The sequence below is a fragment of the Phaseolus vulgaris genome, chromosome 1 (assembly GCF_000499845.2).
Source record: "Phaseolus vulgaris cultivar G19833 chromosome 1, P. vulgaris v2.0, whole genome shotgun sequence".
Classification (NCBI taxonomy): domain Eukaryota; kingdom Viridiplantae; phylum Streptophyta; class Magnoliopsida; order Fabales; family Fabaceae; genus Phaseolus; species Phaseolus vulgaris.
Window position 1 is genome coordinate 7,669,409 of NC_023759.2, and position 15,234 is coordinate 7,684,642.

Genomic DNA, 15,234 nt, shown 5'->3' on the forward strand with positions numbered 1-15,234 from the left:
GGGTGAATGAGGAGTTTCCGAAGACAGCACAGGCGAGGACTTACCCACCCACCCGAAAGGGGATGGCGATTGGACCCCCGACCTTTCTCTCAAGCCATAATGGAGGAACCTATTCCTCCACACTTCATAATGCCGAAAATGCCCCGTTTCTCAAGAATCGAAGACCCTGAGACCCACCTCAAGACATTCCAAGCTCAGATGTTGTTAATGGGAGGTTCAGACGCAGTTAAACGCAAGATGCTGCAAGCCACCTTCACAAGATGTCTTTGAAGTGGTTTAGTGGAATATCGAATGGGACAATTGACTCATTCCAAAAGTTCTAGCAACTATTTGAAGAACAATTTGCGGCCAACATCGTGAGACTACCACGAATGGTCGACCTCTTCGACATAAGGCAGAAGGAGGGCGAACCGCTGAAGGAATACCTCAACCGCTTCTATGAGGTGTCGGTATGCGTTCTAAACCTATGGGTCAAAATTTTGGTGGATGCGTTCGTAAAGGGGTTACGGGAAAATCCCTTCAGCGGTTATCTCATCAAGGAGAGAGCCATGTCAATGACGGAGGTTTGAGAATGAGCCTCCGTCCACATAGCAAATGATGATGCTATCCGGCGAAAAAAGTCAAATGAACGTCACGGGGAGGGAAGCTACAAGGAGCGTGCTTGGGAAGTCTAGTCCATGTCGACCGAAATGACGATCAACAAGAGGTTGGACAAAAGGTATGTACCCTACATAACTCGAAAAGAAAACGAAGGAGGCAACGTGCCTTAGTTGCTCCCTCCACCACTAGTGACGACCTTTACTGTGTCATTTGGACGCATACTAGAAGACCCCAACATATTCGCTGAAGTTCCCCAAAAAGATAGATCGCATCTTGGGCCTTCACTGATCCGCTTGGTGTGCATTCCACCAGGCACGAGGACATGACATTGAGAGCACTACCCTATATAAGGGAAAGAAAACAACTCACAATACACACAACAGGAAGTACTCTCAACTCTTATTTTACACCATACTCTTTATATTTTATGTTCTTATTGACTTGAGCGTCGGAGTATCTTCTGTAGGTAGAGCCCCTTCGGAGTTTAACCAACCTCAACTACATGCCCTATTAAGAGACATCCCTCTTGACTAGAACATCTTTCAAATTTAAAATTTATCTTTAGAGTTTCTTTACAGTAATTTAATATATATATATATATGCGTTCTATCCTAAGTATCCTTATAATTGGAGGTTATTGATAATTTATTTTGATATTACATTTTCTTATCCAATATCCTATCATATTTTTTTTAATAATCATTTCGACCAAAATTTAAAGAGTTGTTGGAAGAAAATTTATCCATAAATTTTAAGAAAATAAAATACAATAAACAAAGTCCACTTTTTAATGGCTATAATTATATTACGAATGAGTAAGAAATAAGATTTTACACGAATTAATAAAAAAGGATTTTACAAATTAATTTATGAATAGTTGATTTTATTTATATGTTATCCTCTATATGATGAAGAAGAGTAATAGTACATTATTGAATAGTTTGTTTGGATTTAAAGGAATAGTTTAGTATGATTGAGGATGAGATCGTCTTAAGGTCGAACTATAAAATTGCTTGTATTATAATAGTATAAGACTCAGCCGGAAGTGGTTGTCGCAATTTTTGGGACGCTATTTTATATGGCATAATCTTTTATCTTTCATTCTGAATTTATGCTAAGTCGTTTTTCAGTACCTAGGTTTTTGGGAATGTTTTTTGTTCAATGCTAGCCTTCTATAAATATTGAAAGGTACGCTTACATAGATTCAGATCACATATAAGGCATATAATACTAATATTTAATCACTGGAATATTCGAGTTTTTAAGCTTAAATCTTTTCAAGATTATTGACGCCCACGGTGGAATAAGGTAAAAATTTTCCTACACACTTGATACTCAACCCTTCTCTCCAAAAAATTTAGACGAATATGTTCTCCACCATTATATTATGCCCAAAATTAACTACTTTACAGGCATAACAAACCCCGAGGAACATTTACGAATCTTATAAGCCCAAATGGTGATTTTTTGGAGGATCTAATGCAATAAAGTGCAAAGTGTTTGCGGAAACACTTGCAGAGTTGCTTAACAATGGTTCACCAACATTCAGGAATGTTCACCGATAGCAAATTAGCAAGTACTATAACAATAAAGTACATTATAGTAAAAACACCTTCATCCTACAACCTCCTACTTAGTTTACCTTCTTTAAACAAGCTAGAAGTTATTATCTGGACAATACTACTGATGTGAGTTGATTTTTAGATGTTTTTATTTTGGTGACACTTTACTTTAATCTCCTATCTTTCATTTTGATTTTTAGATGGAAAGATTGTAACTCTAAAAGTCAGTCATAAAACAGCTAGGAAATGCTACAAAAATAGCATGCTCAATCAGCGGACAATTTATGTGATTTCCATTTCGCTCGGTGTTGCTCTTGAATTGGATCCCATATTGATTTATGAGGAGCGATGTCCTCAATCGGTATGAGATGTTAAAGAGATAAGTGTAGGGGAAATTAGAAAGATAAAGATTGGACAAACCTTGCTCGCTCGGTTGGAGGAAGATTTGTTAACCTTGATAAAGGCCAATTTGCATGTATTTGCCTAGACAATTGTAAAGATGACAAGAATCAACCTTGACTTCCTTTCTCACTGTTTGGTTGTGGATCCAAAAGCTAAACATGTGGCTTAGACGTAGAAAAATCGGCTAAGAAAAAAGGGAAGCTGTACTGGTAGGCTAAAATCGAGAGGTTCAGGCCGAGAACTACATACTGAACAACCAAGAGGTGATAGGCTAAAACCGAGAGGTTTAGACCGAAAGCGGAAAAGATATACATAAAAGAATAAAACAAAATAAGAACAATTATTATAAAAAAAAAGCCCAATTAAGATAAAAACCTGCATGAGGGGTGTGTAAATAATAAAAAGGTGTAGAAAGAAAGCCCAAAAGTAAGGGGGAAAGCCCATTAAAGAAACCCTATAAATAGGAGTTCAGAGTAAGAAAAAGGTAAGAGTGAATTTTATCTGATGAACATTACATCGTTTCTGACTTTGGCATCGGAGCGACTTGCAGGTACACCCCCCCATCTGTGGGAAGGAGAAACCGAGAGCACCTAGCTGAGTGAGAAGCCGAGAGCACCCAACGAGAGGAGAAGTCCAGAGTATCCAGCCCACGAAGAAACCGAAAGAGTCCAGCCAAAGATTGAAAGATTTGCATAAGAATTAATCTTGTCAACCTGTTTCGAGTGTTCTTGGTCCCTGTTGTAAGAACAGAAGCAATAAAGGAAGAGAGCAACAAATTGTTGAAAGTCGATCATATATGAGAATCCAGTATCCAAAATGATTGGCGAACATGGTAATGGTTGGAAAGCGAATGACAAATGGCAAGTGTGTGTGGATTTTACTAATTTGAACAATGCTTGTCCAAATGATTCATATCCCCTTTCAAACATCAATGCATTCGTAAATAACACATTTGGATGTGAACTTCTCAGTTTCATGGATGCATATTCGGGTTATAACCAAATTTGAATGCATTTATTGCGCAAAGAGAAAACAACCTTTATCGGAGAAGGAGCTAATTATTGCTATAATGTAATTCCTTTCAACTTGAAAAATGCAAAAGTCACCTATCAAAGGTTAATTGACATGATTCTTCACCCTATGTTGGGAAGAAATGTGGAATCTTAGGTAGATGATATTATTCTAATGTCTACCTCCATGTCCAATCATAAAACAAACCTTGAAACTTATTCCCATTATCAAGTGAAACTTAACCCATAAAAATGTGTTTTGGGGGTAAAAGTAGGAAAATTCGAGAGTTACATGGTAGTGATCAGAATGGACATGCCTCTAACACAGGTCTTTCACAACCAGATGTCGAAGGGTGACTGACGAAGTGGGTTATCTAGTTGTCTGAGTATGACTTAAAGTACGAACCAAGAGGCCCATAAAAGCACAAGTTTTTGCCCCTTCATAGTTGAGTTGACACCACCCCAACAAAACTTGAATTCGCGGGTAAAGGATTGGATCTTGTCTATTGATGGATCATCAAATCTAAAGGGAAGTGGAGTGGGGATTATTCTCGAAGGATCAAATCGGGTAATGGTCAAACAATCTTTGTGTTTCTCATTCAAAGCTAGTAAGAATGAAGCAGAATATGAGGCATTGATCGGCGAGATGTTATTAGCAAAAGAGATGGGAGCAAATGGGCTCACTTCCAAGAGCGATTTGCAATTAATCACTAGACAAGTATAAAGAGAATTCCATGCTCAGGACCCCCACCTTGCCAAGTAGCTAAGGTATGTGCATTCGTTAGCCGAAGATTTTCAGTTTTTTGAATTGTTGTTTGTTCCTGGGGATCAGAATGCTCAGGCATATCTCCTGTCTAGATTAGACAATACCAAAGGCTCAAGTGGTCACCGATTTATCATACAAAAAACTATGCATTGCCCAAGAGTGACCATGGGAGATGATTCAAGAACTCAACAAGTGTTGTCCCTACAAAGTCCAAAGAAAGACACGTGGATGACCCTATTGTACGACTCTTAATCAACGGAATAGAGCCTTTGGGTCCACAAGAAGCCAAGCAATTACAAAGAAGTGCTTCTAGGTTTACAATGATATATGGTATCTTTCTCGCCATGGGTACTCCCAACCTCTATTATGGTGTCTTAACAATGAAGAAGTCGAGCGAGTTTTAACCGAACTACATGAAGGTGTGTGTGGAAGCCATGTTCGCGGACGAGCTCTGGGATACTGAGTTATCAAAGCCAATTATTATTGGCCTACTCTAAGACAAGACTATATGGATTATACAAAAAGATGTGATAAGTGTCAAAGACATGCGAATTGGCATTTGGATCCCTTAGAGAATATTCATTTTATAACCACACCTTGGCCGTTTAACACTTGGGGAGTAGACATAATTAGACCGTTTCCTAAAAATGTTTGGCAACTAAAGTACTTGGTGGTGGCGGTCGAATACTTCACCAAATGGATTGGAGTTGAGCCATTGGTTGTTATCTTCCCATCAAAGGTACAACACTTCATATGGAGAAACATTGTGGTCGATTTGGAGTTCCAAAGGTGTTAATATAAGATAATGGTACCCAATTTACAAGCAATAATGAAAGGGAGATTTGTGAAGAATTTAATATTTAACATGTTTTTTCTTCTCTTGAATAACACCCTTAGACTAATGGAAAGGTGGAAGCTTCCAACAAAGTCATACTCTGAGGAATAAAAAGACAACTATATTTGGCTAAGGGAAATTGGCCAAATGAAGTACCTCGAGTACTATGGTCCCATCACACCACACTTCAATCTACAACTCACGAGACACCATTCAGCCTAGTCTACATGATAGATGTTGTGCTACCAACAAAAATTTATAAACCTTATCATAGAGTTCAACAGTTGATGTAAGCTAAGCTTGAGGTTGAATGAATGATTGGAGTGGTAGCGGAATTGAGTTGGAAAAGTGCACCAAATATGAGAGAAAATGTGAGTTTTCAGATGGAATTGGAGGTGCAATGAAGGGAAAGAGGTGTGACCAACTTTCCTTGGGTTTACTACTCCAATTAGGCTCTATAGCAAGGGAGATTTGGGAGAGAATGAGGTTTCAAATATGAACTCTTCATTCAATAATGGCAAAATCTGAATACATAAGCTTTGTTTAAGGTATTTATAGATGAGGGCAGCTTGCTCCTTAAGCTACCATAACCCTAGTTAAGTAGATTTAACTATGGTGAGTTGTGGTTACTTAAGGAGGTCGTGTATGTTCCCTTTTAGATGCTCTAGGGACCCTTACTCGTGTGACAAGTTAGGGTTTCTAGAGTGTCTTTGTTTCATCTACAAAATACTCTTAAAAAGAAATCAAAATACAATTCATATTCATGTTTCTTCTAGTATTTATATAGACAATTCTTCTATCTTTTATTCTTATGTATGGTGGTTTGGATGGTCCTCCACCAGGCTCCCTCCTTCAAAAGGATTTGTCCTCTGATCCAGTGAAAGTGTCACCTTATTTGTAATGAGTGAAGTCAAGATTCGCCCGGTTTGTGGATCGACTTGAAAAAGATAGTAAAAATAAGTAGAATGTAAGAGAATAAAGGTTGATTGTTATGTAAACATAAAATAAACAAAGTAGGTTGACTGGTAGCTTTATTGTGGTTGTGATTTCCTAAGGTAGGAAAATGAAATACCACAAGTAACATAGAAAACGATGAAAAGTAAGAAGAAATAGAATAGGAAGAAGAATTACCTCAATTAGGTGAGACAAGCATGCAAAATATTTTGTGTTTGAAGATTAAGATTTTCTTGATCAGTTCTGTTTTTAGTGTATTAGTATTCTCTTGAACCTGTTTAGTTTCAAGAGAATATAGAAAAAAAATACTTGTCTTTGCCATGGTCAATAATTACCTTATAAAAACAATAAAAAATTAACTTGAAAGAAATATGGATGACACAAGGAAGAAGAAAAATGGAAAACAAAACCTTTGTTTCAAGGTCAATGTACCCCTTACTTGATAGGTTGACAAAATAGATCCAATGAGTATTATTATTGTTATTTTGAGTTTTTATTGTTTGTACCTCATGAAGTTGTCGAAACTTTTGATCTTTGTGTTTTATTATAAGCATGTCTTCACAAGGTGTTTGAGCAAAGTCTGGTTCAACTCCAAACAAAATATTCTATTTATTGAATTCGTTATAAAACTATTGAATTCGTTATATATATATATATATATATATATATATATATATATTTGGATTCGAGATTAATTTTTGGATTATGTAATCCAAAATATATATATTTTTTAAATTACTTTCAATTCTATAAATCTAGAGAACACTTTTGGATCTGAAAATATCTTCTGGATTATATAATCCAAAATATAAAGAATGTAGAATTTTAAAGGTATTTTCACATTAAGTATGGGTGTCTGAAAAATGTGGGGAGGTGTAGGAAGAAGCAGCCACCTTTTTTCTTTGCAGTACAAGGCTGCTGTTTGGCCCAAAATATCACTTATTTAGATGATTTCACACTTTAATAATAAAAGATGAATTTTTTTTACCCTAGTAACCTTAATTAACTGAGACTCTCTCTTAGTATAGTTGTAGCAAAACCTATCATTGTTCTTATATGGCACCCCACTTATTATGTTTTTTTTTCTTCATTAACACAGCCGGCATATTTATAAACCACATAGAATTAATTACCAATTTAATTAATTTGTGAAATCTGAATTACGAAAGTAATGAACATTGTGATAGGGACTAGCCTCAATGAACTATTTTTAAATACATAAAAAGTTGTAAACCAATTAATCTCTGAGATTGATTACAGTCTTTCGATAAAAAAAATAATTAAACATATAATTTGATAATAATAGTTTGATAGTGAGGTGATATTTATATTTATAATAAAAACGTTATTATGCTTGCAAAAAAAAAACTACACGCAAACAATTAGGTGGCCCCACAAGTGTTGGCAGTACACTGATATTATTAGTATGGCTGTTTTCCAGCACCATATCATTTAATAGATACACCAAACATGAAATTTTAAATCCAATATCTTTGTCTTTGTCTTTGGATGTGGAAATTCAGAAATTGTTGTTATATATTTTAAGTTTAGATATTTGGAAGATTATTTCTGGGTTTCATTTAAGTTTTCAGATCATCATATCTAGAAGTGAGTTATGCGTTTTGGATTTTCATGTTCAAAATGATGTGATGTAAATGGTACTGAAGATTGAGATTCGAAACTCATTTATGTTTGCTTATGGATCTTGACATAAAAAATGTCATTTATATTGTCCAGATAAACTTCTGGATGACCAAATCTAAGGGTGTGTCTAGATTGGAGAGGAGATTTGAGGGAGTGGATTTGAAGTGATTTGAGAGAAAAGTGAAGTTGTTTGGATTGAAGTATATTAGAATAGATTTGTAAGAAAAATTTATTGAATTTTGTGAATGATGTGATGGTTGTGTGAAAATTTTTAATTTTTTTAAAATATGTAAAATACAAGTTTACAAATTTGATAAATAATAAATTTTTAAAAAATTATAAAATAATTTAATATAAAAGAATTTAGAAATATATTTTAGAATTTAAATAAATTTAAATAAAAAATAATATTAAATTTAATAAAAATGCATATTAATAATTAAAATTAATATTTTATTTATTATTTATTTTATTATAATATAGAAATTAATATTAATAATTAATAAAAAAATTATAAATATAATATATATATTAAAATATAATTTACACGGATGTAATTTATTAATTTTTTAAAACAAAAATAATGTTAATTCACCTCTTCTCGCAAATCTCTTTACGAACGAAGAGAAAATTTTAAACCAAAAAATTGCCTTATTTTTCGTATTTTGATGCTTTTGTTTTTTCTTTTTTTCAATTTTTCCAGCAATTCAACTTTCTCTGCCATTCTGTGTCTGGAAACAAAGAAACCTTAAAAGTTTCGGATTTATATATTTAGAAGTTTGTAATCTGGAAACAAAGAAACCTTAAAAGTGACATTAGTTCGGATTTATATATTTAGAAGTTTGTATGAAAAAATCTTAAAACAAAACAAACATTTTAGTTAACTGTGTTGGGTATAAATTTCATCAGGTGTAGAGAGAATTAGCCTATGAGTGTCTTCAAATGAATGAGGGGCATCAAGTTGCGATAGTCACTTGTGGTCCATGGCAGACAACCTTCATAAGTTCAACTGGTCAACTCTTTACACTTGGTGATGGAATAAATGCATTACTGTTTTGTCAACTAATCAGAAGTCAAGGTATCCAAAAATATTTATTTCAATTTTATGCCTCAAACCTTGAAAGGAAGATTTCTAACAATAAGCTCTCATTCCTGATGCTTGGAAAATAAAAATTGTTAAGAAACAAATATCTAATTCAAGATCATACACAGTAAACAGGGAAGTTAACTTCGCCTACAAATAATTAAAAATCACATAATAAAAGCACACAATAAAGCATAAACACTGTGAAGTACCTAATAGAGTATTAGATGAATCTGACAATGTAGAAAGGTGTTGGTAAAGTAGCAGCCATTGATGTGGACAAGAGGAATGACACTTTTAAGTGAGAGTTGCAGTGAAAGAAAGAAGAAGTAGTGAGGAAGATGAAGTTAAACACTAAGAAAGACGAAAAGAAGCAGTGGAGTATTTTATTCGAACCGTACCTTGTCATTGTCTCATTCATTGCTTTACTGGTACTTGACCCCTGCAATGCACGATTATTTTTCTAAAATTTCATATTTAAATTATAATATTAAATAAATAAAAGAAAAAATATTTTGTATATTACAGTAAATATATTTGTAAATAAATAATTAAAACTATATAATTTTAATATATTTTATATATTTTATAACTAAATTATCTAAAATTATAAAACTGTGAATTTATATTACAAATACGTTTTATAAAGTTTCAAAAATTTATTTTAAAAACTCACCAAAATAACATTGGATAAAAAGAATTTCAACAACCAATCTTGGATAATAAGTATTTCAACAGTATTTGTATATTTTTTTATGATTGATGGTAGTTGGTTTATATAATTCTTAGTTTTTTTTTTGTTACTATCTCATACCTAAAAAAACTTAATTTATTTTGTTTTAGTTTTTGATGTACATATATTTTATGTGTAGTTTTAGTTTTAGTTATAATTGTTAATATTTAATTTTCATAATTTTGAAATATTTTAAATAAAGTTTTTTTTTTAAAAAATGCATCCAATAATTAGTTCATTGTGAAAGTGAGAAGTGATAAAGTTAATTTCTCCTCGCAATATATTTTTGCAATCTTTGAAGCCCTCACAACCAAGAACACACATGGCTTTGAAGCCCACATATTATTTAAGATATATAGAGCAGTGATAAACACCAGTTGTTACCAAGTTAGGTAACAATGGCTTGTGACCTGAGTTGGAGCAGTAAGGTAATGGAAGAAGCAATGATAATGTCTTATTTAGTGTTTCTTCTCCTTAGATATAATAGACATAAGTGTGGTTTATTGGAGATTTTGAAACCCATGGTATTTAGTGGAGATTTTGAAACCCATGGTATTTTACGAAGTTTTTTAAACTCATATTATTTTACGAAGTTTTTTAAACCTATAGTATTTTACGGAGGTTTTTAAACTCATGGTATTTAACAGAGGTTTTTAAACCCATGATATTTTACGGAGGTTTTGAAACCCATGGTATTTTACGGAGGCTTTTAAACCCATGGTATGTAACAAGAGTTCTGAAAGACTTTTCCTAGGGTTTAAAAAGCCCCGAGGAACACCTTCCCTAGGGATGGTTTAGCGGGGAAAACTACAACCCAGGGCAAATGACTTAATAGAGGTTTTAACCCTAGATAATGTAAAAATAAATCCCCGTTAAAACCATTTTTTTTTTCTTGTAGTGAAACAAATTAACTAAAGTAGAACAAAATAGAAGAACTCAATTCATTTTCCTCTTTCGTCAATGACAATGCCGAAATCCTTGAGTGGGTACGGAGTAAAAAAATTAAGAAAAAGTGATGAAAATACCTACAAATTCCACTTTTGAAATGTACCGAGAGTGAGAGACCGAGAGATAGAGACGAGGGCAAGAAAATAGCATTAGAAACGAGACAAGAGAGATCAATAGACTGATAGTAATGAGAGATGGGTGCAGAGCAACGATTCTAAGAGAGACAAGGGCATAGTTGCGATTCTAAGAGAGAGGAGAGAGAAAAGAATGAGAGTGAGAGATGGGCGAGAGTTGTACAAGAGGAAACTTTACAAATTTTATTTTTAATCCTTATGATAGTGTGCAAATACATTGATTAACTTTAAGTTATAAATTTAGCCCACACCTTTTTATATGGGTTGCTTATTGATAAATCATAGACATCATTTAAAACTTGTTGCTTAAAGCATCCACAAATTATTATTCATGGCCTATAGTGTTCATAAGGTACAATCATGAAAATGTTTTCTTTTCTTTTTTTAAGTTGAGAAAATGTCACTTTTTTATGATTTAGCGAACATTTTTTTTGCGTAGTTTATTAATTTTGAGAGACATCTCAAAATTGTGGGTTAGACATCATAATTTAATTAAAGGCAATGGAAAATAAATATTGTTTAGAATGCCATCACTTTAAAAGATATGGACTTAAAATATCACTTAAAATACACACGATTTAAAAAACGTTGTCTAAAGTAGTCACATTTTATTATACATTGCATATAAACAAATATGCAACATTTTTGCTATATGCTTTTATGTGAAGGTAAATATAACTTAGTTTTTAGCCAACACTTAAAAACACTTGCATATTCCTATTTTAGGCAATTGTTTTTTAACCATTGACATGTGAGTGCGACCTAAAGTAAAAAATTGTGTAGTGAGATTTGATTCTAGTCATGGAGGAGAAGCTTCACCAGTTTACTAGAACTGACGTTTGGACATTGGTACCTCCTCCATCTGACCAAAGTGTGATTAGGACTAGATGGGTCTTCAGGAACAATTTTGATGAAGATGATAATGTGGTAAGAAACAAAGCTAGATTGATAGCATAAGGCTACAATCATTAGGAAGATATTGATTTCACCAAAGCCTTTACACCATTTGTGCATCTTGAGGTAATAAGGATTTTATTAGTTGTTGTAACTTTAAAAAATATAAAGCTTTTTCATATGAATGTTAAAAGTACTTTTTTGGGCTTAATTACCTTCTTGGTTCCTACAATAAGGGTCAATAGTAACTTTGGTGTACAAATTTTTTAAAAATTCACTTTGGTCCCAATATAATTTTTTAAAAATGATGTAATTTGGTCCTTTATGTTAAATTGGCTTAAACAACGTTAACTTGTGATTATGTGGCACACTTATGAACACATGGAATCCACATGTAATCTGAATTGCATTCCAACACCCCTCTCTTAGTTAAAGTCTAATTCATTTCAAACGTTTATAATTTATAAAGACATAAAAGATTTTGAATTAATATTACTAGTAAGTTCTGATATCGAAGGTCTTCAAATAGAGATTATGATATTAAATTAAATTGATTCTATCCAATGCTAATTGAAATATTTACAACACTAAAGACGCGTAGAAAGATCAAATCAAAAGTTTTCTTATAGAGTGTTTAACAGTAAAACGATGGTGCTACAATACAAATTCAAGCAAATTTCAAGTATAGAAGATTCAAGCTTCAACATTCGAATATATACAAATACAGAAAGTTTTCAAAGGCCAACAATATCATATAATTATTCGAGATGCATAAGAAATCATCAAAGTAAAAGTTTTCTTATAAAGCATCTAATGGGAAAACGAAGATACTATATTGAAAAATTCACGCAGTCTTAGTGTATTGAAGATTCAAGAGTCAGCATTCCAAAATACCCGAGTATAGAAGGATTTTGAAGATCAACGTCAACATAAAAATGCACAAGATACGCAAGAGATATTTGTAGAGCGTCTAGTTCCAAAGTGATGAAGTGTAGAGCGAGATTTGTGTTGTCTTTAAAGTCTTACATTAACAAGTGTCAACAATCGTTATTCTTGAAGACTATTTAAAGGACTCAAGTTGAAGGAGACATAAGAAGAGAAGAAAAACGAAGAAAGAAAATCAATTATGATAAGACACAAGATTCGAGTTGTGAGCTAAACAATGTAAATTCTTCACTTTGTGAAATATACCTAGTGAGCTTTCATTGTTCTCTCTTTGAAAGTTTTTTTCTCATATCTTAAGAGGTCTTAGCCTTAGGTAAAGATTAAGACTAGTGTACCTGGAGAGGTGAGAATACTTGTTGTACATGGAGAGGTGAGAATACTTGGTGTACCTAGAGAGGTTAGAGTACTTGGTGTACTTGGAGAGGTTAGAATATTTGTTCCTGGAGACACTACAAAAAATTGTGTATGTAGTGGCAATTTTAATATGACGGTTATTAAAAATCGCCACAATTATCCATATAATACGACAACTTAATAACCGCCACAATTCTTCTTCAGAACGTGTCATTTTGAATCGCCACAATTCTCATTCGAAATATATGCTCTCCCGCTTTTTCATTCCCTTCATACCATTCCTCTTTCCTCAAATTATTTTTTTTCCAAAACCTCACTTTGACCCTTTGGAAAGCTCACACTTTGGAACCTCACATAGAACCTTTCACTCTTGGCAAACCCTTCTCATTCTTTCACTATCAGAAAACCCTCTTCACTCTCCACAAACCCTCTTCTTCACTATTTAACTTGTAGGGATATCGTGTGCGGAAGCGTGATAATTTCAACCAAAGATTATGAGCAATTAAAGTAACAAGTAAAGTGAGAATGATACCAGAATTTTTAGGTGGAAAACCCCTTTAAATAGAAGTAAAAAACCACCGGCGAGAGAGCTAAAACTTCCACTATAATGGTACTGGGAGTACAATGAATTCCTCTCAGGCTAATGATAAATAGCCCCAAAACAAATTCTCTCTATATGGGTTAAACACTTACACCCAAGAGCAGAAATAGAGAGTATAGGAAAAGAGAGAGGAAGCAAGTGTGTGTTGCTGTTTGTTGTGTGTTACATTGCTTGAAGGAAGCCACTATATATAGTGATTCTAGGAGACAACAATAATAAATACAATTAATGGTAATTAACCTCCCATTGATTGCAATTGATTGCGGCAATTAACCTCCCTTTAATAACAATTAATTGTCAACGCGGTAAGTAACCTCCCATTTATGCCAAGATAACGGTAAAGGTGAGTCATAACCCACATAACTCTCGACAAACCCTTCACTATTTCACTCTTCGCAAACCCTCTCACCGCAAACTCTCCTTCACACAGACCCTCACTATCCACAACCCTCTCACTCTCATACAAACACTCTCACCCTTCCCATATAACCCTTTCATTACCACAAACTCTCCTTCACACAAAACCTAACACTTCTCATTGTCATTGTTGGTTCTGTCTGCCATTGCCACCAGTTTGAAGGATGTCCTCCTTGCAACGATTTATATAATTTGTCGTCACAACAAATACAATTTTAGTCATTCTTAGTTTAGTTTCTAAATTGGATATTCTTAGTTTAGTTTCTAAATTGGATTCTCAAAATTGCAAGTACATATGCTGGTATGGTTGTGCATTTCCATTGTTTATGAAAACTTCACTAATTCTAATGTCACAATCTGTCTTGTTTTTATCAATTTTGAAATCCCACATAATAAAGCTGAATTTAAAATTCCTTTGTTTTTATGAGAAAACATACACCATTAAATTCTTTGATGGCTAATATATACTGTCACCAAATCTTCATCTTCGTCCATTATTTATATATATATATATATATATATATATATATATTTAAAACGAGTAATATGAATGTTTTATTTTGCGTATTTGACTCAACCCCAAGATAAAAAAACATGTTTCTTAAACTTATAGAAAGTACAGAATAAATATATTAATCCTTAGCAATCAACACAATTTTTAAAAATTGAAATTAGTAGCTTCTAGAAAACATGTCATTTTCTGAAAAATTTGTTCAAAGCAGAAGTAAGATTTTATTCTTAAAATTAAAAGAACTTGAAAATGCTCATGAGTTTGAATTCTTCTGAAAAGTTAATGTTTCCTGCAAGTAACTACGAAAGCAAGACTACGTAACCTTTGAAAAAAATTTAAAACTCAAATTAGATTCGACTATTCAAATAAATAGTAAAGTGATGAATATTTTTTAATATTATAAAACAGCAAAAGAAAAATACTACGAGAAAAAGTTAAACACGCCAAGAATATAGGGATTAACCCTAAACCCTAAAAATTGAAATTAGTAGCTTATCGAAAATATGTCATTTTCTGAAAAAATTGTTCAAAGCAGAAGATTTTATTCTTAAAATTAAAAGAACTTGGAAATGCTCAATGAGTTTGAGTTCTTCTGAAAAGTTAATGTTTTCTGCAAGTAACTACGAAAGCAAGATTACCTAACCTTTGAAAATAAATTTAAAACTCAAATTAGATTCGACTATTCAAATAAATAGTAAAGTGATGAATATTTTTGAATATTATAAAACAGCAAAAGAAAAACACTATGAAAAAAAGTTAAACACGCCAAGCATATATATAGGGATAGTATATATGTCCCAGGAAAATGTTGGGCAGAAATTGTTTAGCTTATTAAAAATC